The following is a 27,177-nucleotide window of genomic DNA, read 5'->3' on the forward strand; positions in this document are numbered from 1 at the left end:
ATTACATTGGCAGTTTTAGAGCACTGCTGAAACCTAGTGTTAAATTGGCACCCAATGATGGAGCTCCAAAACTTTTTTTTCCCCTGTTAAAATGACAAAAACAGAACTCACATTATATATCATGGCATTGATCAAACAAATGGCAAGCATTAGGAACACTTTTTGCAACTTTGCTAAAAGTTCAACAGGGTAATGTAAACCTGTGTAATCACAGGAGGAATTTTAAATGTGGAGGGGGCCAACGAGTGCAGTTCTTACCAATCTTTGAAAAGACTAATAGTATTGATTACCATTGGATTGTTCGTACAAAGGTTTATGAAATACAGTGTGCCCATGTCATATGCCACTAACATGTTGGAGGAAGCCTCTCCTCCCCATCCTTACTTTTGTTTTTGGTTTCTATTGATTTGTTGCTAGATATGGCAGGTGGATTCAGAATTCTATTAACTGCACAATTGTGTGGATGGTATGTATTGGTCTTTATCCATTTGTGTGGTGGTGGTGGTGGTGGGGAAGAATGGGGCTGGCATCTAAGTCCACATTCCTCTTACTTTGAGATGCATTTTAGCGAACTTGGGGGATAACAGCATTCAAGGTGATGACAAGCTCAGGGTTCATCCCTGCATCACTCCCAGGAAGCACAGTGAAACACACAGTGAGGATTATCACACTACACTTACCATGAGTGAATTGTCCCTAGATCGTTGGAGATGTGTGCATGTATGAATGCCTGCTCTGCGTCCCCAGCCTCATGGAATCATCAGTGTCCCTCTAGCGTCCTGGAATCGTTCAGGGAGAGTGAATTTCCTATCAACAGAAAATGAGCATTGATAGGAAATTCACTCTCCCTGAATGATTCCATGACACTAGAGGAACACTGGCGATTCCATGACACTGGAGAAGCACGGCAGGCATTCATACACATGCACTTCCCCAATGATCCAGCGACAATTCACTCACAGTAAGTCTTAGTGTGATAATCTTCAGTGCTGGTTTCCAATGTGTTTCTCACCTAATGGCATCTTGTGGGTATCCCCAGCATCCAGCTGGGAAATGTGGGGTCTACTCTTTGGCTACTGGATCAGGTGATTATTTGGAGCCATAACCGATGTAGTAGTGGTCATTTTGGTGCCTGATGCCCTCTTAAATGAATAGCATCATATATGAATCTAGATGAACAACAAAGCAAATAGGCTACTATGAAAGAACACTCTCTAGCTACTTACAAATCTGTTACAGCATTTTGCTTTAGTGGCAACAAATCTGTGACTACTTTAGAAACATACTAAACCAATTGGCAAACAATCTTCAAGGCAATTTTGAGATGACCACGCCTGGGAACTTTCTGTAGTGGAAGTACTTAGAGAGTGTACTCTCATAGCAGCCCATCTAGTTTGCTAGATTACAGTGTGCAATTCTGAAGCTAGATTACAGAAACTAGATTACAATGTGCCATTCTGCACAAACTATTTCAGACTTGATCTATTTTGGACTGACTTTTCTTGTTGTGTTTGGGTATAATTTGTGCTTCATATATTTTTCCCTTCTTGTTGAATTGTGCATTTTAACATTCATTATATTTGTTTTTGCATTGCTGTAGTCATCATTTTCACTTTACTGTGCCACTACACTCATTATATCCACTAACTGTTGTTTTGTCACTGTTTGTGTAACTCTAATATTGGTTTGAGGCACAGAAACTGGTCTTTAAAGACATGATTACTGTAATGTGCATCAGGATTTAATAAGCAGAAGAAGGTTCAGGACTGTTTGTGATCAAACCAGAATGCCACATTCATTACTGGGGACATCACATCAGACATACCTGCTGCTGTTCCCTTTCCTCTTAAATGAACACAAACTCCAGGCTCTAAGGAGGTAGAGAAAAGTTGTTTTCTACTTCCTACCTACTTACAGTGCAGTTTCCTTTTATTTAATCCAGCTCCCTTTAGGGTTGTGGGATGTACACTGCTTTTCTCGTACAACTTTATGGCACTGCTTCTACACTCACACACATACACCACCACTGAATTCTTATTAGTGGTGGCTGGGTTCCCCACTATTGGTCCCCAAAACTTATCGTTGCATTATTTTCCCATATGAATGAGTGACAGCGATTCAATACTTTGGGAAATGTAAAACATGTAATTAGTGACACAGACATGGTAGATGCAAAGGCTGCTGTTTCTCCCAGGCACCTTATGCTATATAACATTCTCCAATCCATCTAATCTTCCCCATGACATTTTCAGCAAGACTCATACAAAATCAAACCCGTTCTCTCTGACTGAAAACCCCCCCACAACATTTGGACCAATGAAAGCAGAGCTTGGAAAGAATGAATAACAAGTATCACTATTACCTGTAATAGTTCAGGTAGTTGCTTGTTGGCTGGTTTGTTTATAACAAGGACATCATGAAGCCACATTGCAAAATTAACATAATGAGTAAAAGTAGAATTATTCTACTGGTGTAATGAATAATCATTTTTAGTTACTTTAAAATGTTAGTTTTTAAGGGCATTTGTATAGACATTTTGAATTTTTCAAGTGCTATCCCATTTTCTTATCAGTCCTAAGGACTTTTCTTGTCTGAAAATAAAATAAAAGGAAGTGATGACCAATGCAATAATTAGTTACTTTAGTAACTACTAATTGCTTGCTTTCATCATGGTAATGAGGAATGGCAACAGGCTACTTCAACTTTGTAGCAATAACAGAGTTTTAGATGAAAGAGAGAAAGTATTGCCATGGCAGCTTGGTTGCTAAAATGCCTATCACTGCTGAGATATGGGGTACTGCCACACTGCAGAATGAATGCAGTGGACAGCCTATGGAACCCTGGGATATATAGTTTGTCATGGCACCAGAGCTCTCTGATAGAGAAGGGTAAATATATAACAAAACCACAAATCCCTGAATTCTATAGCATTGAACCATGGCAGTTAAAACAGTATCTAACTACATTAATTCTGCAGTGTAGATACAGCCATAGTGTGTAATGCTGTCTTTTCCAAATGAGAACCAACTCCCTTCAATAAGTAAGTTAGTAATTAAGAGGCAACACCCCTTTACTGCTCATGCAATACGGACTAATGAATAATGACAAACAATAATTTACAATGAAGAACAGCAGAGCTAAAACAGGCCTTCACATGTGTGATAAGTATCACACGGATTCTAATAACAGACATCCAAGTGGACTATGTACATGAAATTCTCCATTTATAAATTACCTAAAGGCAAGGTAGGCATGTGAGAAACATATGTGTTAGAATTCCCATTCCAGTAACTGAACACATACTGGGTTAAGTCTAAAGAAGGAAATTGCCAATTGTTCTTTCAGCACTACCTCATTACCCTCCAGCATCCCTCTTAGCAACAGACAAAATATTCTTGTCTCTCTCCGCCATATGCATGGAACAAAACTTATATATAACTACATAAAAAGATAATCTTTTATCATAAACTAGGAATGAAAGCTAGAATCAATAAACAAACTGAAGCTTTAAGTTTGGAGGAAAATAAAGATATGCCTCTTGATTTTTCACCTATTTATGCATGCAAAAGAAACATCACAAGTTCAATAGAATCCCTTCAATCTTTTCCCCAAAGAGACAGTCAGAAAAGAAGCCCAGGTGACTCATGAATCCTCTTCCTATGCTTTGGAGAAACCTAAAGCAGAGAAAAGAGGAAGGCGCATATTTTCCAATTGAAAGAACAGACTGTCCAACTCTTCCCAGGCAAAATGCATTTATTTATTTAATTCATATACCATCTTTTTCCCAGAAAGGGACAGATATTTTATCACATGTAAAAACATTTTTAAAACTTTACAATAAATTGCATATCTTTTCCCACTTTAAACAGGATGCATGGGGAAATTCTATGCAGTTTACCTCGCTGCATCACTTGCTCCAGGTAAGTTTCTCTCAATGTGGTTCCATATTGGAAGAGAGGCAGGCTACAAACAAAAGTGCTTTAAAAGTGACATAACACAAGATGTAAGGTGAGGAAAAAGAGGGGAGAATTCATCTGCATGGGCTGAAGGGAGTAAAAATTAGGGGTAGGAAACCTTACTACTTTAAAAGTGAGCAGACAGATCTGTGGATGAAATGTGACTGTTTAGCCTTCAGTAAGTTATTTGGTTACAAAGACTTTCTACATACACAAAGAACTAAACATACATCTTCATACAAATAGAAGGGTGGTCAGAGTACCTTCTTGAAACACTTTTCTTCTAGTACTTTGTGTAAGGCATGACATAATCCCCTGATCTCAATATATATAAATATCAAGGTTCTGAAATGTTTTCTCACCAGGAATATGGAGACATGCTGCTGGGCTGAGATTCACAATGAGATGACATTTTGTAGTTCTTCTTCCATTCTTCCAAAGCTGCAGATTAAAATAATTATTTAAATAAATAAACAGGAAACTGTGCAGTTTAAGACAGTAACAAGATCTTACCATGTTTTAAATTTATGTAAAAACAAGTTGTTCTCATAAGCTTGTATCCAGTTATATAACAGCACTAGTGAAAAATTCATAGTCTTAGCATTTGTTCATCTCTAGTGCTAACACATTTAGTTTTAATTGTGCTTGTGGTTGTCAAAAGTTACTGTGAAAGTTACAGTGAGCCGAACTCCTTGGCACAACCACTTACACAAATATGTAATCCAGTGCGACTTCACAAGCAGGGTTTGTGAAGGGGATGTTAACCCACAGCATGTACAAAGTATTACAAGAAGACTGAACAACCCTAATAAAAGTGGATTTTTTAATGTGTGCACATTAGGAAGGATGGTACAGAACAAATATTGGTGCAGTAGCATTCCATATTAAGTGGGGAAGAAAATCATGAAATTGTGTTTTTAGCATGAGAAATAACTGAAATAAATTCAGAATAGGATTTTTTCTGTTATTTAACTAATCCTATGTATGTCACTGATAACCAAGAACCTATTAACAGTTTCAAACATATGTCAAGATCAGTTTGAAGCAGCTATGTATTATTCAGTGGTTATAAGATGGTGAATCAGTATTTTGAAGATATGTATGTATCATGTTCTTTAATAGTTAACTGAATATCTCACAGCATTCTTACAAAGACACTGGCAAAGGACTGTTCATTCCAGATAGTTAGCTTTGCTTAATAGAAACATGTGATCATCTCACTACATGCTTTAAAAACTCTTAGTATTATCTAAATCAAACCTACAATTTATCCATTTTGCAAAATAGAAAAATGATACCCTTCTTTTTCTCAGAAATCTTCTCCTGCTGTGTTGTATGTCAGAAGGCTGAATCAGTACCAGCTACCAGCCCACCCCAGTGGAACGGCCATGCATTCAGTGGCACTGGATGGCTTCCATATCAGTGAGCACTGAATCTGCTCTAGCTTTTGGTTCATACCTCCAAGGAGCTAGCCAAAGTGCTGAACTGATTTTCAAAGTAGTAGCATATTGGATCATTCCTTTAAAAGCCTAGGCAATTTCCCCACTCCTATGACACTGGAGTCACCAGCTCCCTTGTGTATTTCTGAGAAACAGGAAAGGAAAGAGCTAGCAGCAACATGCTTCAATAATGCAGAGATTTTTATATGCAGTAGGCCTTCCAAAAGAGCAGATCTGGATCTGAAATTTCAAGTCAGTGAGGATTGTCATGCCCCCATATCCACATTTAAGTTGTTGCCTTTTAATAATATGGGGTGCATTCATCCACATTTTTGCTACCCATAGGGGAGCGCGTCCTTCTGTCCTTTCATCCACTCACTTTCTTCCTTCTTGCTCATCCTCCTTTCCACCTGGTTCAAGTTTCTTTCAAACCCCACATTGCCTGCCTGAGCTGCAATCCCTTACTCTCCTTTCCATGCCTCTTCCAGGTGTTGCCAACATCATAGGCCTCACTCTCTTCCAAGCTTCCTGTTGTTTATCAGTGAATCAGGAGTGAGGGGGCTGTTGGCAATGTGCACCCCAATGGTGAGCACCCCAATTTATAAATGTATTTCTTTTTTAATTTTCCACTTTTTGGACTTGCTGAGTAGCCTGACTCAACACTCTTTCCATTCTTATCAATTTGTTAATGTTTATGGAAATCTAGGTATCTGTTTATTGTGAAAGTGTCTTTATATACCTTAGCCAGTAGAACCTACACCAAACCCCAATGCAACTGGCCCTAGCTTTTGTTAGGAATATTTGCATATACATAATGAACTACCTTGGAGATGGGACTTAGGTCTAAACACAAAATCCATTTATGTTCTGTATTCATCCTATACACATATCCTGAACTTAATTTCATATGCAATATTTTTAATAATTGTGTGTAGGAAACAAAGTCTGTGTACACCGAACCATCAGAAAGCAAAGGTGTCACTATGTCAGCCACCCATGTAAACAAATTTGGATTTTGGAGTACAGTTGGCCCTCCATATCCACAGATGCTACATGCACCATCCATGGCTTGAAAACATTCCCCCCCAAAATTAATTCCCAAAAACAAGTGCTAATTTTGCCATTTTATTTAAAAAATAAGGGAAACAATTTTACTGTTCCATTGTATATAATGGGACTTCAGCATCCACAGATTTTAGTGGGGATTATCCATGGGGAGTCCTGGAAGAAAACCCCACAAGATACCAAGAGCCCACTGTATTTCAGAGTTTGGAATGGTGGACAAGAAAGACTCAGCCTGTAATGGCATTTAATCCCTAAATGTTTGGGAACCTAAATATCTAAAGCAACAGTTCTCCCTATATATGCCTGCTATAAAACTGAGATCTGTTGGAGGGGAGGTTCCCCCTCGTTGTCTCACATTGGGGACAATACACTGTGTGAGGTCATGGGAGAGGACCTTCTTCATCATGTCATTTACTGGAATTCTTCCTCTTTGGAGGCCTGATGGGGGCTAGCACTGGTGTCATTCTAACACCAAATGAAATGTTAGCTTTTAATAAAAAGTTTTTTTGGGGGGAGGGGGTCTAAATATTGCATTCAAATACCACATGTGAACTTCAGTTGTTTTACATGTTTTTAGAATGTTTATTTTATTTTTAAAAATTGTTATTGTTCTAATTTTAAAACGTTTATATTGATTTCATGGTAATCTGAAGAAAGCTCTAATGACAAAGGATGATGTGTGTGTGTATCACACAGGGGAAAATCAGGGGTTTAAATGGTGAATATCCCATGAAAATTGCACAAATGTCATTAAGGTTTTCACACAAATTGCAATGAAAGAGTTATTGTCCTCGGAATAACCAGAGAATAACCAGCAACAAATCATTCATGGGATTTCCCTGTGGTTATTCCCTGGTTATTCCTGGGACAGTGACATTTAATTGCGACATCATGTGAAAATCTTGATTGCGACCATATGATTTTCACAGGATAGTCCCTGTTTAAACCCTCAATTTTCTCCATGTGATAAAGTCCTATGTGAAAAACTCAAAAGTTTATCCATCTCGAAATGAAATGGGAATGGTGGTAGTCTAGACTATAGACTGTGTTGCAGGATTTGTGGCAGGTTCTCCTAATCACCTATGAAATTCTCCAAATACATTTTCCTATTTCTGTTTAAAGAGTACTCGGGCTTTTTAAAGAGCTCTTCTTAAGATTCAGTACTGCCAGCAATTTCATCAATCTGTTTGAAAGAAGAACCAAGCAGTGCATAAATACTACTTTTGTATCCTCACTATATGTTTAAACAGATGTATTTTTTTCCTTATTGTAAAAGAAAACCAGTGGGAGGTGAATGAATTAAAATTTTCTAATAGAGCATCACCACATTCCCATCAAACTTCTACTCTTAGATTCTTTGGGGAAACAATTCCAATTAAACAGGTATGAAAGCAATATATGTTTGTACTCTAAATTTATAACTCTTCTGTCTGCCAACTAACTTAATGATAGTTCCATGCAATTAGTACTGGTGAAAACAGACTATGTAATTGACCTTTTTGATATAATTTGAATATCAGAAATGAAAATAGCTCTTTTTTTTTTTGTATGAACTGAAGACATAACTATCAATGCCCCAAATGAGTTAGGCCCATTAAAATGAAGAGGAGTTGTTAGTTATCATGGATATAACACTAATGTAAGTCCCATTGGGAAAGCATAGTATAGTGGTTTGAATGTTGAACTAGGACTCTAAGAGAGCTAGATACAAATTGCTGCTCAGCCTTAAAAACCCACTGGATAACACTGGGCAAGTCACATTATCTCAGCCTCAGAGGAAGGCAAACGCAAACCCTCTCTGAACAAATCTTCCCAAGAAGATCTGTGCTAGGTTTGCCATAGAGTCACCATGTCAGAAATAAGTTGAAGGCACATAAGATGTCCCATTGATTTCAATGTGTGGCAACTGGAATTTAACTTCAGTTCCATCTGCATTGCAGAAATAATGCAGTTTGACGCCACTTTAACTGCCATGGCTCAATGCTATGGAATTCTGGGATGTGTAGTTTTGTGAGATATTTAGCCTTCTCTGTCAGAAAGCTATGATGCCACAACAATATCCAAATCCCAGCTTTCTGTAGTATTGATTTAAAGTGGTGCCAAACTGTGATATTTCTGCAGTGCAGATTAGATTTTTGCCCTATAGCAAGAGAGAAGGATGTGATTATTTGCACCACAGACAACTATTATCTTGCTTTCAAGCAGCCAAAAAGCCACTACATTGCAGTGTAAACCTAAACAATGTGTACTCAGAAACATATGTGAATAAATGTTGTGTTAAATGTAACTTATTCTCTAAAGCACACATTTACACTAGGAGATTATGTTACTACAATGATAGATAGTAGGATGGGGAGATATATACAGCAGGACTGTGTTCAAATTTCATAATCACAATTACTTTATGCACCACTTCCCAACATTAGCTTCCTTTCTATAGCTTTCACGATTAAGACTTAAGGAAGATGTCAAATCAGGGAAGTCTTCAAATACCCTTGACTGCCTTTCAAAACATAATTTGGCTGGTATGTTATGAGAGGAACATCTTGTGCTGTTCTGATGAGTGCTTGCCTCCACAAACTCAGCAGTCTATAATCTCACTCTGGTCTGGACCATTTAGCTAAATTGTGTTCTTCTGTTCAAATGAAAGGTGTTTGTTTGAGAAGTAACAATGGACTTCGCAGCCAACTGTAGCATTCTTCTATTCTTTCTTCCTTTCTCATTTACTTACATTTATAAATGACCAGATTTTCCCTCTATACTTAAAATGGACTATTTATACTTTACTGATACTTTTAATAGAATATTTGTCATGTGCTTACATAGCGGGCAGATTCTAGTAATGTTGCAGTTACTGCCAACCCTTATGATTGCAGATAGTTTTGATTTAGTGTGCTTTTAGAGCAGAGATACCCTGTTTTTCACAAACCATTTTCATTAAAAAATAAAACAACAGAGTCCATTAACTCCGCTGAGGTATTGTATTTTTGCAGTTATTTGGAACAGAAATTAATATAGAGGTTCCAAGCAGTTAATACAGCACTCAGTTAATTAGCAGTCCCTTTGCACAGAGTCACTTTATAATGTCTACTCCCCAAATCTCTGGTAAATGCAATTGAATGTTTACACCTTAACATATTTAACTTTATTCTTTCCTACTGAAGCAGGTGGTGGTGATGCGAGGGGGAGATGAGTAATTTTCTGTCATTTGTCTTTTACTTCGGATTGTAAAGTACATGATTATGTTTGCTGATAGTAAATCTGTTGTAGAGAAAATTTCTTGATTTTTTAATGTTTATAGCTGCTCCCACACTGCAGAATTAATGCATTTTGACACAGCTTTAACTGTCACAGATCCACCTTATGCAATCCTGTGATTTATAGTTTGTTGTGGCACCAGAGTTTTCTGAAAGAGAAGGCAACCTCCCCCCACAAAACTACAAATTCCATAGCACTGAGCCATGGCAGTAAAAGGGGTATCAAACTGCATTCATTATGCTGTGTAGATGCACTGTATTAGTTCCTGATGGGGGATAGAATTCAAATAAATGAGATCTCTTTTATCTTTTGGAAACTTCAGCTAATGGGACTTGGTTAAAGTGACATCCCTCTAGGTATGTGAAGAGATCTTATATGAAATAAAATAAAAGGAAAGGGGCCTGCAGGAAAATCAGAGAGCATTCAATGCAAAATGTAAGTATAATAAGTAGAAACAAGCATAAATTCAAACCAAAAAGTAAATACAGTGGTACCCCGGGATACGAATTGATCGCGTTACGAAATTTCCGGGGTACGAAAAAGTTAGATTGGAAAAAACTGTTCCGGGTAACGAAAGATTTTTCGGGTTACGAAATTCATTTCGGCGCGAAATTCAAATCCGAAGCGCGGCTAGCGGCTTTCCAGCGCTAACGGAAAGCCTTTTCGGGTTGCAAAATGTATCGGGTTACGAACGGCGCCGCGGAACGAATTAATTTCGTAACCCGAGGTAGCACTGTAACTAACAACTGCCTTTGCAGAGCCGAGGGAAATAAGCTCCTCAGTTTGGGTAGGGAGGATATTTCTGTCTCCATCACTGAAAATGAACATCTCACAGGTAAGAACCAATGTTCCTTTTTCCAGTGATGGAGATGGAAACATCCTATGATGGGACGTACCAAATTGAGGAATATCACTTATGTGAGAACCACAAGATATAATATGTGTCTTCCAAAGGAAGCCTCCTCTGATTCAAAGGCAACCAGGCAGTAGTGGAATGCAAATGTGGAAGAGGAAAGCCATGCCACTTCCCTACATGTATGTAAGATGAAGAGCCCTGATGACACAGATGTTAAATGCCTGTACTGCAGCCACTCACTCATAAACCACAATGTTATAACTTCAATACGAGCCAGGAGCTCAGGGTCATTTCAGCCTGACATCCTTCCGAGGTCACTAAAATGAGGACCCAGCTTGTTGGGGGCAATTAACTTACACACTGTAAATCGCTTAGGAAGTGCTTAAGTGCATGTACTTGGTATTGGTAGTGCAGTGGATGTAGCTGCATTGTAAATGGAATGATCAGCAGAGATATTCCAGACTTCTTGAATAATTAAAGCATATTGACACCACTTTAATAGTCATGGCTCCATTCTGTGGAATCCTGGGATCTGTAGACACAGATGTGTTAGTATGAAAAATCAAAATGCAAAGGGATCATCTTGTAGCACTTTTGATACTAATTGAAAGAAAGAGGTTGGCAGCATGAGCTTTGGGCCAAATGCATCTGAGGAAGTAGACTTAAGTCTATGAAATCTCATGCTACCAATTTCCTTCTTTCAGTTAGTCTCAAAGCTGCTACAAGATCTCTTCACATACTGATTTTAGACTACCGTGGCTATATCTTCAGTTAGTCTCAAAGGTGTGATCTTGCAGGGGAGAGGGTAAGTGATTTGTCTGGAAACATAGGTTCTCAAGTAGCCCTGGCAACTTCAGAATACCAGGATTTTGAAGTTAAAAGGCAGGTCTGTACTCACCCCTCCATTCTTAGATGGAAGGAATCTGTTAGGAGTCTTTCTGGGAACAGGGGTGCATGGTTACTCTCTCCAGTAACATCTCTTTTACTCATTATATTCTGGACTAGTTTCTATAACATATCACTGTATAATCTAAAACGGTATAATATTTTTTTGATGAGCTAGACTGAATCATTCTGTAATCTCAATGAATCTTTTTGTAATCACACAGCACTATGCATTTGGATAATTAAGTAAAAAGCTTTCTTTCCCCTCATCTCCTCTTTGTTGGATCTCCACTCCATTTCCATCTCTCCAATTCGACTTTTTGCCTCATTCTTACCCACCCTTTTTATTTATATGATTAAAGAAGGATAGAGAAGAGTGAAACATATGTGCTCTGCAGCTGATCACAACACATTTTGGCCAGGAGGGAGGAGACAGAAAGCATGCAATGCTATGGATATGTTAAGATGTTCACATAACCAGATATAAAAATTCTACACCTTTGAATCATTGGCAGATTTATGTTGCTATCCACTTCTTGCTTGTCGAGGATCAGTGTTCTTTAACTGACATAGGCGCGGTCCAGACAACGCTTCACACCGGCCTGGCCATATACCACCCCTGTGGCTTTAAAAGAACATGCTTTTCATGGGTTCTTTTTCCGCCAGAGGGAAGCTGCACAGTTTGGCAGCTGAGGCTTCCCTCCAGGGGGAAAAAGCCGTCGCTGCTCAGGACATTCTCCAAGGTATGTAGCGGGCCATACATAATTACTTATTAACCTTTAACAAATAAGGCATTTGTAGGATGAGTGAAGTGTACATATTGGTGAGGATGGAAAGAAAAGAGAGGTGCTAATGAATGATAAAATGAACACACGGCAAGATGGGTTCCCCTGTTTCTGCCAAAGGAAACAAAGAAATTATAAGTTTTATTGCCCATGTAGGAGAAAAAAAAAACTAAGTTGAAGGAAAGCACCTTTAAAATGTCAAAAAGAGCACTTTTGAAGGAGCCCTTGTGTCAAAGCAGTTTGTAGGGTGAACAGTAGCAATCTCCATGCCATTCTCTGTAAATTGCCAATGGTTTCAACAATGAGTTAAGTAATGATAGCTCAACTAATTGAACAATTACAGTTATTAGTGCTGATGGTAATTATTTAACAAATCAATATAATTTAATATTATTGACCCAACATTCCAAGTTCTGGTCTCTATGTCGAATATTTCATGTCTGCAAATAAATTAATTTACTCCAATTCATTTTCACTAATGGTACATTATTAGTATCTCTTCTACTTTAAACACATAGTAATTACTCCCCTTCTATTCAGTTTGGAAGTTTAGAGAGCTATCAGAAAAATCTTTCACAACTTTATTTAAATGCTTAGAATAATTTAACATGAACTTATGTTGGCTACAAATAAATAAGATATATCACTGAAATAATACAATGTGAATACAATACTAGCCAGATGGATAAACATATTAATGTTACTGCATTTTTTATTGCTGAGGCAAACATATATGAGCTTACGATTTAAAGTGTACACATATAATTTTAGCTACAGCTTGTTTTATATCTGGTTTCAAGCACTTGGAATATCCAAAGTAAATTCAGACCACAACATAAATTGTGCATAATTCAGAAGAGTTTATATATACTAGCTTTGAAAAAGAGAACAAAATAGAAAATGAAGATCATCCTTTTGATCATTTTTATATAAGTTATCTGGGGAAAAAATCCCTGTAGTTTTTTCCCACTTCTAAAGTCACACTATTTTCTTCTAGCAAATACCACACAATTGTTCTGGAAATAAAACTATGGCTAGCATTCTATTGCTTATTCTCAATTAGAGTAGACGCAGTCAATCAACTGTTGGATGATGAGTCAGCAAATAGGTAAATCATATTGATTCAGTTGGTCTACTCTAATCTACTCTAAATTCTGGCAACAGGATTTAGCTCTATGTGACTGTTCAGAAAACTCAATCAGGACTGTTATTTGCACAGCCAATAATGATGGGGTAGGTAGAAAAGCACATACAGATAATGGAGAAAGACAGGTAATGGACTGATACAGGTAACATACATACTCTGGTGGTGATGATACAAAAACATTCTTTATATGGCACCAGTTGCTTACTAAAAAAGTTTATTTATGGCAGAGAAGCAGGCAGAGAAAGGAATAAAAGCAGGAGAGAGAAATAAGCAGTAGATTTCCTTGTGACTGTATGAAGTACAAAAAGTGACTCAAAAAAGTGACACAGCTTTTCTGAAGATAATAATGGGGTGGGGCTGCCACATTTCTTCCCCAAAGGGAAGGAGTTTTGGATTAAGGTCCAAAACACATTGCAGAAATAATCCAGTCTGAGACTACTTTAATTGCCCTGTCACAATTCCTGGAACTTTAGTTTTGTGAGACACTTGGCATTCTCTGTTAGAGAGCTCTGGTGCCACAATAGACTACAATTCTCAGGATTCCCTTCCACTGTGCCAGGCTAGTTAAAGCAGTGTCAAACTAAATTATTTCTGCAGTGTTGTATGGACCATACTGTCACAGAATTTCTGGGCCAGAAAAAAAGCGACATGGGCTTTAGTTTTTTGTGGGTTTTTGGGCTATGTGGCTGTGTTCTGGTAGAATTTATTCCTGACGTTTTGTCTGCATCTGTGACTGGCATCTTCAGAGAAAGATGGGCTTTGTTGAGATACAATTTAAACATGTATCATTCTTTGCTCCCATAGTTTTGTGGGGAATTTCAAGGTCCACTTAATGTACTCGAATCATCAAGAAGTGAAATTCGACTGTGTTTGAAGGATCAATTAATTAAAGTCACATCCCTAGCCTTGAGATTATACTTATGCTGTTTTATTAGTGGGCACAGATCTGTCATAACTGTAGCAGTGGGGAAGGAAGTTAATTAACCAAAGGCAGCCTGTGGGTAGCACTCTGTACAAAATGCAGCAGAACTTAACAATGGGAAATTTTAAAAGTATTTGCTCCACTTTTGAAAAGAGGAAATATTTGAAATTCCAGGATTCTGGGGGGAAATTTGATGCATACCTAAGACATGAAAGGGCCATATCAATGCCAATAATAGCTAACCTGTAAAAAGTTTTTACCTAGGATGAGCAAGATATAGTGACAACAACAGAAGCCAAAGTATGATCTGAAACGTTTTTAAGCCCCTTAGGTGCATAAACAGACAAAACACTACCAGCATACACCTACATATATTTCAAGGAAATGCCTTCAGGCAAAAAGCAGTATTGATGATTTTCATCGCTATTAAAACAACAGGAATATCAAAATCAACAGCTGTTGAAGTAAGCAAAAGAGGATTAAAGTGAACAGAAAGCTCACAGACCATGGTCAGAATATAATGAAACATGATCAGTAGTAATGGTTAGAGAATTACTCCCAAGGTACATTTATGCCACAATAAAGGGAAAGAGCCAAGGCATATACACAGATTTTATCAATAAATGTAATTTTTTCTGTAGCATGTACAACATGTAGAGCTACTGGCAACCATGGAAATTAATTTAACTAATTAATTATGTCACAACTTTTAGAATCTGCATATGTGTCTTTGGACAGTAAATGTCTTATTCTCGATGTTTTTCCAAGTAGGGTTGGGAAGTGTTGGGATAAACTACATATTACATTAAATACTTAGTATGCAGGTGAGCCCCATTTTCTTTTTTACTCTCAAATAAGAACACATGGGGCTGATTCAAAAGCAGCCTGCCATATTTGGACAAGGCTTTTATATTCACCTCCTTCCCATGCCCTGTTCTCCTCAACTGCTGCTAATATAGGCGGGATACAGACCGACCAAAAAGGGCGGCCTGCCGGTGCCTGGATTTCTGCCGGGAGGAAGTCTCAGCTGCCAAACAGCGAGGCTTCCCACTGGCGGGGAAAAAACCTGCAAAAAGCGGGTTCTTTTTGCGTCTCACTTGCAACGCCCAAGTGCGCAAACGCGACGCGATGTGTGGATGCTATGCGTGCATCATGTCGTAATGGCGGCACCTATGTAGACAGGGTGCCGCCATTTTGACACCGCCAGTACATACTAGGGTTAGGGAGCATCTGCATGGTGCACGCTCCCTAACCCTAGTACTGCCACCACCATGCCACATTTTGCCCGTCTGTAACAGGCCATACGGGGCTAAACAGACAGGCAAAAAAAGGTGTTTCAGGCTGACTTGAAGGCGTGGCGTTTAGATGACATATGCCTTGAAGCCAGCAGGAAAGTGCCCTTTAGGCACCTTATGCAGAGAAAAGCTGTTTCAAAAAGAAGCAACTTTTTTCCGCTTCTTCCTGGCTTGAAGCCATATATCATGTGGTCATGACATGAGCACTCCAGCTGCCTTGGGAGCTGGCAATGCAGCTGGTGGGATTTCAATGTAGCTTCAGAAAAGGTAGCTTCAAGCCACTTTTTCCTGCCCATCTGTTTTGCCCCTAACAGTGATTATATCCTTTAACTTTAATGTAATAACTTCACCCAGTTCTAACCCAGAGAAAATGACATACACAAATATCTTATTCAAAGTCTGATTCCTTTCAGCGCTCTTTTGAGGGGGTAACACTACCACCATATACCCACCTTGGCATTCAGAAAGGCATTCAGGGTTGTGATGTGGCAGAGAGAGTAGAGGGTTCTGGTGCCTTTTTTTTTTTTTGGGTGCTCCCAGAAGGGACTAAGGGGCTTGACAGACCAGCCATTACGCCAGCCTGGGGGCAGAGTTGGGGCATGGCATCCACATGATACATGCCCTGACTCTGTCCCCAGGCAGGCATGATACCATGTACTACTCCACATGGTACGTGGCATCATGGTGCTTCTCTAGCACTGTGTCTACATGATGCAGCCCCAAAGGAGTGCAGAAAAGCTATGCGCTGGTGGCTATGGCACCATTTCCAGGGCACAAAAAGGAGCTACTGCAGAAAGGAGAGACTGGGGCTGTGGCATGTAGTTGCAGTGCTAAAAGGGGCATCTGCAGCCCACCCCTTAGGGTCAGCCTGTCGAGCCTCTAAGTCTCACTTCTCTTTTTTTAATTGCATATCTATTTAATATCAAATTAGTGATGGGTGACACCAACATAATATAAAGCTGCAGACTAAGACCATACAAACATTAAGTGTAAGGACAAGGTATGACAGAGGTTGACCAATGACTGACCAGGGATTCAAATCATTTTTATAAAATCATGTCAGCTTAAACTTCTATCTTGAAGACACAGGCTGTGCCTTAACTTGTTGCTTCAGTCTTTCAACAACATTCTTCAAACATTCATTATCTTTGAAAAAGTACACACACAGTTTTCTTTCCATCTGTTGCATCTTATTATTCTCCAACACCATATTCTTAGCCTTTATGTCAGCAAGAAGATCCATAATAAGCTGATTTAATTCTAACCGCTGAAATTGCTCAGCCAGTTCCTGATTGCTCAGGCAGATGCTTTCCCCACTTTGGTACATAGCATCAGGAAGGGCAATTACATCGGCATCAATCTTTGACAGAAGTAGTATTTGATCCTCATTAGTGACTGTTAATGGATCAAGTATTGACACTGTATCTAGATGTAATTCTTCAGACATCTTTTTGAGGCCTTCATGTGTTCTGAACAACTGTTTTGGATTCTTCCCTTCAAGAAGCTGATATAACCTTTGTGTTGCATGATCCTTCAAATCAATAGTGCTATTTTATGATGGGATATAGATGGGTCAGACATTGTTTCTAGTATTTGTGCCAAAGTGTCACTGCTCTGTTTCGGATCCTAAACCATATCTTCTAGCAGACGGCTGTAATCCCTAAATTTTCTTAACTCATTTTCATAAACCAGCTGAAGAAATTCAAATGATGCCTTCTCTTTAATCAGCTGATGACAAATACGATCTTGTCTTGATATGCAGTATTCCTGTCGAGCAGTCTGTAGATCAAAGTCACCTCTTACCATTGGCATATTCAATAACTCTACATCCTCCTTTATCAAAAAAGGTAGGGTTTCATTGTTTATGTGAGCCAAATGCGTTTTGTTTTTTTTTTAAATTGAAATGTCATTGTTCAAGCTAGAAATTCTAGCTTCAATTTTTTCTTTTCCAATACTCTTTAAAGAAGAAATATTTTCCTTTGCCCATTGAAGGCCTGATGATTTCATGCTTAAATTCTTAGACTTCTGTTGAATCAATTAGTGCTGAGAACAAATATATGCCATCTGCAGCCTGGTCAACTCTAGTCTTTCTTCAAAACATCACTGCTTTCTTCACAAGTGGAAGAATTCCTCATATCTAGAAGCTGGAAATTTTCTTCATTAGAACTTTCAACCAATTCAGACATGCCATGAAAAAACTGAGAATAAGATATGTGGTGCTCCCTTCTTCCTGATGCAAGTATTTATCTAAGTCATGTTGAGCTAGCAATACAGAATGTTGTTGCTGAGGTGCAACCATAAGGAAAGATGTTAGATTCTCAACTCCTTCAGTAAGAGACTGCAACTTATTATTTATCTTTGTATTTAAAGCAATGAAACTCCCTTGCCCCTCTTTCACATTTTAAAGTATTTCTTCTGTCCTCTGCAGCAAGGAGAAGTTGGGGTAACCTACTCTTTTCTTTGTCTTTTCCATTCACATATTTTGATTTTCACCAAGGGACTGCATGAGTAGTCAGCTGCAGTGTGTGTGTGTGTGTGTGTGTGTGTGTGTGTGTGTGTGTTAAAGCAAGTGTGGTGTAGTGGTTGTAATGTTGGACTATGACTGTGGAGAGCAGGGCTCAATTCCCATCTTGGCCATGAAACCTACAGGGTGACCTTGGGCAAGTCACACTCTCTCAGCCTCAGGAAAAGGCAATGGCAAACCTCTTCTGAATAAATCTTGCCACGAAAACCCCATTATGGCCTTAGGGTCGCCATAAATCAGAAACTTATGGCACACAACAAAACAAAATATAAAATTTTCCTCCCCTTTATATAATTTGCTCTAGCAGTCTATATGGCCTAAAACACATGCACATGGAAATCTCTAAACAGTCTAACTGAACCAACAATAATCCAAAACACACAAGCTCACCTTGCTTAATATCTCCCACCATGTAATATATCTGTTAATTGTCCTTATTTGCAAGCTTCAGTTTATGAGCTCAAAGAGACTTGTGAGGGCAGCTGTATAGTTCTACACACACCCATGACATGTTACTCATTTCGTCTCCATACTCATATCTTCTCAGCAGTGGCTCTTTTCCTTTTAACCCTAAGAAAAATCAAAATGCAACATAAGCTTCAACTTTAACTCAAATTATATAAATTAATACTGTGTTTTATGTATCAATAGATTTCAAACTCAGTTTAATAAGCTTATTCCCCCATAACAAGGTGCCCTACATTCATTAATTTTCAACACCACTACAGTTATATAAAGCGATTCCAGAAATACATACAGGGATCACATTACTGATTACTATCTGCAGTGTAACAAATGAGCCCCTCACAAAACCTATCTCATTAATCCAGGTTTCCTCATATTGGCTCTTGTCTCTGTGGACATGATGCAACACCAAAGATGTAAAATTATAATCTTAAAGAAAAAAGTAAATGCTTACGATGCAAAAGTGTCATTTCAATATAAAAGATTAAAAATTTGTACAGAACTCAATTCATCTAAAGCTATTTCCACATCAAGGACACCACTTGATCATAGAAAAGTAGCAATTTCCATATGCTTGAAAGTGAACATTTTGCTTGTAATTGTATAACAGGTGCCCTTCTGAATTTCCATTAAAATTTGTTATCTTTATGAAGTCTATGAAATCTTTGAAAACATTTTTCCCCAAGATTCCTCACTTCACAAAGTTGAAAAAAAAACACATTAAGGAACTGACTGGGCAAGAGGCAGGCATTACTTGTTAGTGGATCTGCTTGGAATATACGAGGCATTTCTTAAACATTGTCATTCATTAAGTCAATTAACAGTGCCATCTTATACATGTTCACACACTGAATTCAAATGGACTTACTTTTAAGTGTGTCGGTGTAGGATTGCAGCCTGATGATCTAATATTTTGGCCAAACATGAACAGACATGAAGACTGAGATTAGGTTGACTAATCAATTGTATTATTTTTCCTAAATTCCATTAGTACAATAATTGAAATGGTCACATTTTAACTTTAATTTTAAGGATAGTTTGGCACAGTGAAGTGGTACAGATAAGTACAGTATAAAAAGGAAGAGCTCCTGAAGCAAGCCTTTACTTTTGTTTAAATCTAGTGTCAAACTTTAATGAATTGACTGCACTAGATGCAGAAATAAGCAAAAAAATTGACTTTTTAAGGGAAGCCATAGTTTTCATAACCTGAAGTCAAATTTTCTCTTACATAAGAGATAAGCCTTGGTACCGGGGGTGGTGGTGGTAGTATTTACTGAATAAACAACATTTTAACAAGAACCTGAAGTGCATTTTATTAAGTAAAATCAATGTTACTAAACAAAGCCTCTTTTAATAAATTTATCCTTGTAAAATGATACAGAAGACAAGAAAGAAGGAATGGGTCAGTTTCATGTGAAGTCGAAGGCTTTCATGGCCGGCATCCATAGATTTTTGTGGGTTTTTTGGGCTATGTAGCCATGTTCTAGAAGAGTTTCTTCCTGACATTTCACCACCATCTGTGGCTGGCATCTTCAGAGAATGGAAAGGAGTTGGCTATATATGTATAATATGTGACCTGGAAAAGGAGGAGTGATTTGCATGTGTCTTGTTCTGTTGCTAATGGCAGGCCTCAGGGTGGGAGGGTCTGCAAAGGAGGACGAGTGTCTGCTTGATTAGTGCTCATTGTCTGCTGGGTAACCCCTGATCCTGGGAGATTTCTCATTTGCATTTGTTGAGTCTTCATCTTGCTATTTTTCAGGACTGCTAGCCAAACCTTGCTTACTTTAAGGATTTCCTCTTTCTCTGTTGAAATTGTCCAGGTGTTTGTGGATTTCAGTGGCTTCCCTGTGTGTGCATCCTGACATGGTAGTGATTGGCATGGTCCAGAATTTCAGTGTTTTCAATCAGTATTTTATGCCCAGGATGGTTTGTGGCATGTTCTGCTACTGCTGATTTTTCTGGCTGACCCAGTCTGCAGTGTCTCTTGTGTTCCTTAATTCTTGTTTGCACACTGCATTTGGTGGTCCCTATGTAGACTTGTCCGCAGCTGCATGGTATGCGGTAAACTCCTGCAGCTGCGAGAGGGTCTCTCTGGTCCTTGGCTGAGCGAAGCATTTGCTTAATTTTCTTTGTCGGTTTGTAAACCATTTGAAGGTTGTGCTTCCTCACCACTTTGCCTATTCTGTCTGTGACTCCTTTGATGTATGGTAAAAATACCTTCCCTTTGGGTGGCTGCTTGTCTTCCCTCATGTGGGTTTTTCTGGGCCTGGCACCAGAATTTCTCTATTGCCACATGGCCAGAGGAGGAGGGGCCAGATTACTTAAGATACCCTCCTCATACCATCTGAACTAAGGACAGAAACAACAAAATACAAGCATCTTACTAACATCTCCAATTTTTCTCCTGTTTGGTATGTAACATCTTGCCTGATGAAGAAGCCAGCGGAGCTTTGAAAGCTTGCAAGAAGTACATTTCAGTTGTCCAATAAAGGTATCACTGTTTAGTGGATTTTTGATTCAGTTTATGAAATGGCCAACACAGCTACCCCTGCATGTAACCTACAAAAATGTTACTTTTGTAACATCACACCTATTCAATATTTTAGTAATACAAAATAATGACAACAATTCCCATACCTTTGCTTCATTCCAATATTTCTATGTCATATGATCAATTTTAAAAGACAATGCATGGTCTCCAAAAATAGATGGTTTCCAAAAAAAGTATGTAAGGAAAAGTCTTCAACAAGCTTTGCAATTAATAATTAACCTTGATGCAAACAAGCTGGCAAAGGTCAGTCACTTTGGCAATGGTATCAAGATGAACATTAATCTGATTTACTGAAGCATGCAGGCATGAAGCTGATTTGGTCTGTACTTCCACTGAGAGTGACTGGGAGGGGAGCCAAAGCAGTAAAATAAAATAAAATACAAAAATAATCCAAGAACAAATGCTCCATATTTCCCTGAGAGACCTTGAAAGGTCTTGGGTTTAAAACATGACCTGACAACATTTCAACAATCCAGATTTTGTCAGGGAGGAAAGTCTGATTGTTTTAATACATACATATGGCACAAAGAGCCCTTGGGGCATGCCTGAAGGTGAATAAAAGCAGCATAACAAGTCTGCAAGCAGAGGGTCATTGTGCAGAATCTTGAATACCCTACATATTTTTAATGCAGTGTAAAAGTAAAAAGGAACATTTAAAATCTGTCAAGATGAGTGTATACAAATGTGTATTTTCTTTTCATATCATATCCATTTTCCATGTTGTCCCCCCATTCCCTTGCTGGGATGATCTGGGACTAATATTTCACAAACCTAGGACTCTTTGTACAGCTCTATCTTTTGGCTTCGATTCAAAGGATTCATCTTCAGCCTGTTCTATGTGAACTGTTTTCTTGACTGAATATGTTGCTTCCCTTTTATATTTGTTCAGAGAAGCTTGTCCTAAGGTGCTCCTGTTTCACAGAAAGTGTGGTAGCAAGACTGTTCCTGTGCAGGGTTGCTTAGTTCTGCTGACATAAGTTCAACATTGTAATGTAAATCAGAATGCCTAGTTGACATTCATGAAAGATTCAGGGACTCTGCAACTGCCCTTTGCTTTCCGGGGACATGGTTCAAAAACACACGGGCAATGCATCTTCAGTGCAATAGCAAACAGAAGCAAAAGACCATGAAGAAATAGCTGAGCAACACCTGGAAATGCTCTGCAAGAAATGATATTGAATAGAAAAAAAGGAAAAGCCATTTTTCTTTAGAAGATGGATTCCCTACCTATGATCCATTGACCCCATGAACAAGCACACTAATGAATGAACTTCAGGGGTCTGTGAACTGTGTCATACAAAGAATGATTTTCCTCCTTTGATGTGTGTGTGTGTGTGTGTGTGTTGCATTGCCCAAGTATATTTGTCTGGTGAGGGGGCCCCTGGCATTCACTAGAATTCCAAGGGCTCCATTACCTCCAAAAAATTTAAATAACTACTGCTTTACTTCTGCTCTCTTCATAGGACAATTCCTTTAGTGAAAAAGGGTTTAAAAATTCCAAAAAAATAAGACAACGGACAACGACTAGAGTGTAGGTGGCGGAAGACTCGACTCCTATCTGACAGAACTCGCCATAGGAACTTTCTTTGTTCCTATCGGGAGGCAATTCGTGCAGCAAAGAGAGCTTTCTCCTCTGCACGTATTGCGTCTGCAGAGTCCCGTCCAGCAGAGCTGTTTAAGGTGGTGAGGGAAATGACACAGGTACCTCCTGCGCCAAATCCCTTGCTTAACCCGATGACGGCCATCTGTGACGCGTTTAACAACTTCTTTGCAGATAAAATCTCTCAGATAAGAGCCGACTTAGACGCCACTGTTGCAACAGAATCTATAGGCGAGGTGTCCAGTGACTCCGTCGACGAAGTTATTCTGGATCAGCTCCAATCAGTGAGTACCGAGGACGTGGACAAGCTGCTTGGTAAGGTGAGGAAAACAACCTGACCTCTCGACCCTTGCCCATCATGGCTGGCCATCCGGGGGGGGGGGGAATGCATTGAGGAGATTCCTCACGGATATCATCAATGCATCCTTTAGGGAAGGGCATGTTCCATCTTGTCTGAAGGAAGCGGCTGTTAAGCCGCTTCTGAAAAAACCTTCCCTGGACCCCCTGGATATGAACAACTACAGGCCTGTTTCTTTGCTGCCATTTTTGGGCAAGGTAATCAAGAGGGCGGTTGCTCTTCAGCTCCAAGCTGTCTTGGATGAAACCGATTATCTAGACCCATTTCAAACTGGCTTCAGGACAGGCTTTGGGGTTGAGACTGCCATGGTTGCCTTGACTGACGGTCTGCGTCTGAGCATCGACAGGGGTAGTGTGACCCAGTTGGTGCTCTTAGACCTCTCAGCGGCTTTTGATACGATAGATCACAGCATCCTCCTGGACCGCTTGGGGGGATTAGGTATCGGAGGCACTGCATTGCAGTGGTTCCGGTCCTTCCTCTCGGGAAGGTCCCAGAGGGTGCTGCTCGGGGACAGTAGCTCCAGAAAGAGGGAGCTCCTTTGTGGGGTCCCTCAGGGAGCTATTTTGTCCCCAATGTTGTTTAACATCTATATGAAGCTGCTGGGTGAGATCATACGGAGTTATGGTGCTGGGTGCTATCAGTACGCTGATGACACCCAAATCTATTTCTCCATGTCTCGTTCATCGGCCTCGAATTCTAATGGCATCTCTTCTCTCAATGAATGTCTTTGGGAGGTAATGGGCTGGATGAGGAAAAACAGATTGAAGCTGAATCCGAACAAGATGGAGGTGATCACGGTAGCGGCCCCGAAACCAAGAATTGGGTTGCAACCACCAGTCCTGGACTGGGTCACACTCTCCTCTAGTAACTGTGTTCGCAGTCTGGGGATGCTCCTTGACTCGTCGCTCCTGATGACAAATCAGGTGAATGCGACCGTCAGGAGCGCCTGTTATCAGCTTTGGCTGATATGTCAGCTGCACCCTTTTCTGGAAGTAAGGGATCTCGAGACTGTTGTGCACGCGCTGGTAACCTCACGCCTTGACTTCTGTAATGTGCTCTACATGGGGCTACCCTTGTGCCTGGTTCAGAAACTACAGCTGGTTCAAAACGTGGCAGCCAGGCTTGTGTCAGGAACATCTAGAAGGGACCATATCACCCTGGTTTTGAGGTCCCTCCACTGGCTGCCTATTGGTTTCCGGGCCCAGTACAAGGTGTTGGTTATTACCTTTAAAGCCCTAAATGGCTTGGGTCCAAGCTATCTCAGAGACCGCCTCTTCCCATACAATCCTCCATGCACTCTCCGGTCCTCTGGGAGGAACTTGTTGCAGCCTCAAAAATCAAGGGTTGCGGCGACCTCCTGGAGGGCTTTTTCTGCTGTCGCCCCCAGGCTCTGGAACGACATCTTTGGACAGCTTCAAAAAGGCTGTCAAGACGGATCTCTTCAGGCAGGCCTTCCCAGACTGAAATATCCTGGCCTCAGGATCTCAGGATCTCCCCCCTCCTCAGTAATGTCTCCATTGCCCCCTTTTCTTTTCTTTAGAACTGAAGTTGCAGTGGTTTGTTGGTTGGTATTATTTTAATTTATTGTTATTTTAACTAGTTATAGTGGTTTTAAATTAGATATGTTGTTTAATAACTTTTTAAGGGGAGAGGGAAATATATTGTTTTTATGCTGTATGTTATTTTAATGTTGTAAACCGCCCGGATTGGTTCGCCACAGGGCGGTATATAAATAAAAATTATTATTATTATTATTATTATTATTATTATTATTATACCAAACACATTAGAAATGCAGTGCACTTTAAAACTAAAATGTTACATCATCTACAGAAGAGAGCAGGGAACCAAACCAAATTGTACTTCTAAGTCCACATGCACAAAGTCCTATATATTTATGGCCAAATTGTAGAAGATCTCAGACAACTTATACATGAGTGAGAGGGAAAGGCTGGGTAGTGATACTGGAGTTAGATATAGGTTTCCATTATGATATATATCTTCTTTGAGATGAAAGAGAAAGAAGGTCCGGTACACTGCACACTGGTGCGAATACAAATTGTATTATTGGCTAGGTTTCCAGCGTAATCTACCAGCACCTCTATAATATCATAAATCCAAGTATTCATGTGACATGTTTGGATTAAGTTTAGAATATGTGTGTTTATGCATACATGTAAAATCTTAGTATTTAACACATTTTAGCATAATAATATGGGTTTTTTAGGTGTCATTTCCTTTTCAGTACTCATAATTCTAGTTCTGCATCATGGCTTACTAATACGTAGAGAATATTTTTATGATGAGAAAAATGCAGTGCTAACAGTTTCATCTGATTAGTGCTGATGTCAGGTCTTCTTTAACAACTCTTTAAAATGCAGTCCTACTATCTCTCTCCCCATAATATACAACTCCCTAGTTATGTTTGACAGATTAGACAGTATATCCCAATCAGTGCTAACACAACGTAGAGGCATTCTATTTGAATATCTAATGATTCCCTATTATAATAAATAAATAAATAAATTTGTACTTTGACTGTTGCAACATTAAAGGAGGGATCAAGAAATAATAAACATATATTCACAATAAAATCGGCATTATAGAACATGAGCAAATACAAAAACAGTAAATCCAACATGGTCATTTGGCCAGCTGAATGCACATGGCCTGCAGAATAGATTCCCTTGCTTTGTCCATCATAATTGTCCACTATTACCAGGGACCAAACTGTAGGACAACTGCAGGACGAAACTCAGCCCAAAATGTAGGACATTTAAGGCCCTCCATTTTTCTTAAATGTCCTACATTTTGGGCTGAGTTTTGTCCTGCAGTTGTCCTACAGTTTGGTCTCAAATTTGTTCCACATTTTGTCCCTGGTAATAGTGGACAATTATGGCAGTGCCCCACCTCCAAGTATTCTGGTTTGGCTTTTGGGGCTGCAAAGGGGACGATGTACAGTGAAGAGAGGAAGGAGAACTTTTCATGCATGGTGTTGCCTGCCTCCCAAACAAATTAGCACATGTATGACTTAGCAGCAGCACTGTAGCCACTGAAACATATGCTTAAAAGGGGGGGATCCTGGTGTTCTTTTTCTTTTTTGAACAATGGGAATAATTATGCTTGCTATCGCAGCCACACTGGGGCTATTGACAGCCACACCTCTGAGCAAAACAGGAAGATTCATTCTCCTGTTTAGGATTGTTGAAATTGGATGCTTACACCCAGCATGCTGGGACCTGAAAAACAGAATAGGCACTGTTTTATTGACTAAGCATAAGGTATAGAAGTGGGTACCAGTGATGACCAGTATCTGCCAGTTGGTACTGAATGTCTCAACTGACATGGGGAACTCTTCACTGTCTTATCAGGAATTGTGATGTCCAGCCAGGACTGTTTCAATTCCCCTCTGCATTATCTTTCATATTGGTTCAGGCCATAATATGCTTTAGTGTAGGAAATGTTCATTGTATTAGTTGTGCATTTTTCCAGGTTTGGTTTGCCCCTTCCCAGCATGCTCTGTTGTAGCTAGAGGCTTTTAGTTTGGAGTTGTCTTTTGGTGGCAGACAGGCCCAGGCAGCTGGAAAGGGCATTTCTTACATGTTAGCCAATTTAGTTACCAAGAACAAGTTAGCCATTTTAGTTACCAGAAACAAGTCAGCGAAATTAGTTACCTACATCAAGTCAAAGAATTCAGGAGCTGAAAGACCCTGCACCAGCTCCATTGAGTGAGGAGATCAAACCAAGATCAAGCCCAGAGAGATGACATCCTGAAGATTGCTGAAACTCAAATTGTAAAGTATCTTTTATCTAGAGCTGGGGAGGAGAAAACTCTTTATTTTTGTTCTTTAAATTAAACTTCCTCCTTTTTGAACTTTACATTCAGCATCAGAGCCTTTTTGGGTAAAAGAGTTTGATTTCACCAGGGTACGGGTGTTGCACACCCAAATCTGCCACCATCTTTAGCTGGGTGTTGCTAGGTTCAACCATTAGTACTGACCACTCACTACAATGATCTCAATTTAGAAAGCATATCATTCCAGTCTAAATTCAGATACTGGTACACAATGT

At 39.4% G+C, this 27,177-nt stretch overlaps 1 protein-coding gene and 1 pseudogene across 3 annotated transcripts in view; both read right to left on the reverse strand.

The window, feature by feature from the left end:
• LOC149318735 (protocadherin-15-like) overlaps positions 1–27,177 on the reverse strand; it is a 952,040-nt gene that overhangs the window by 698,268 nt on the left and 226,595 nt on the right. For all 3 annotated transcript variants that reach the window (XM_089510367.1, XM_089510370.1, XM_089510366.1), the window contains exons 3-4: positions 18,523–18,702; positions 4,319–4,397 (exon numbers count right to left, since the gene is read on the reverse strand). The gene's annotated coding sequence lies outside the window, so the exon portion shown is untranslated. The remainder of the gene's footprint in view (positions 1–4,318; positions 4,398–18,522; positions 18,703–27,177) is intronic.
• On the reverse strand, positions 16,681–17,794 carry LOC149318736 (HAUS augmin-like complex subunit 3 pseudogene; annotated as a pseudogene).

The sequence above is a fragment of the Sceloporus occidentalis genome, unplaced genomic scaffold (genome assembly GCF_023333645.1).
Source record: "Sceloporus occidentalis isolate IW3139 unplaced genomic scaffold, rSceOcc1.0.p SCAF_2, whole genome shotgun sequence".
Lineage (NCBI taxonomy): Eukaryota > Metazoa > Chordata > Lepidosauria > Squamata > Phrynosomatidae > Sceloporus > Sceloporus occidentalis.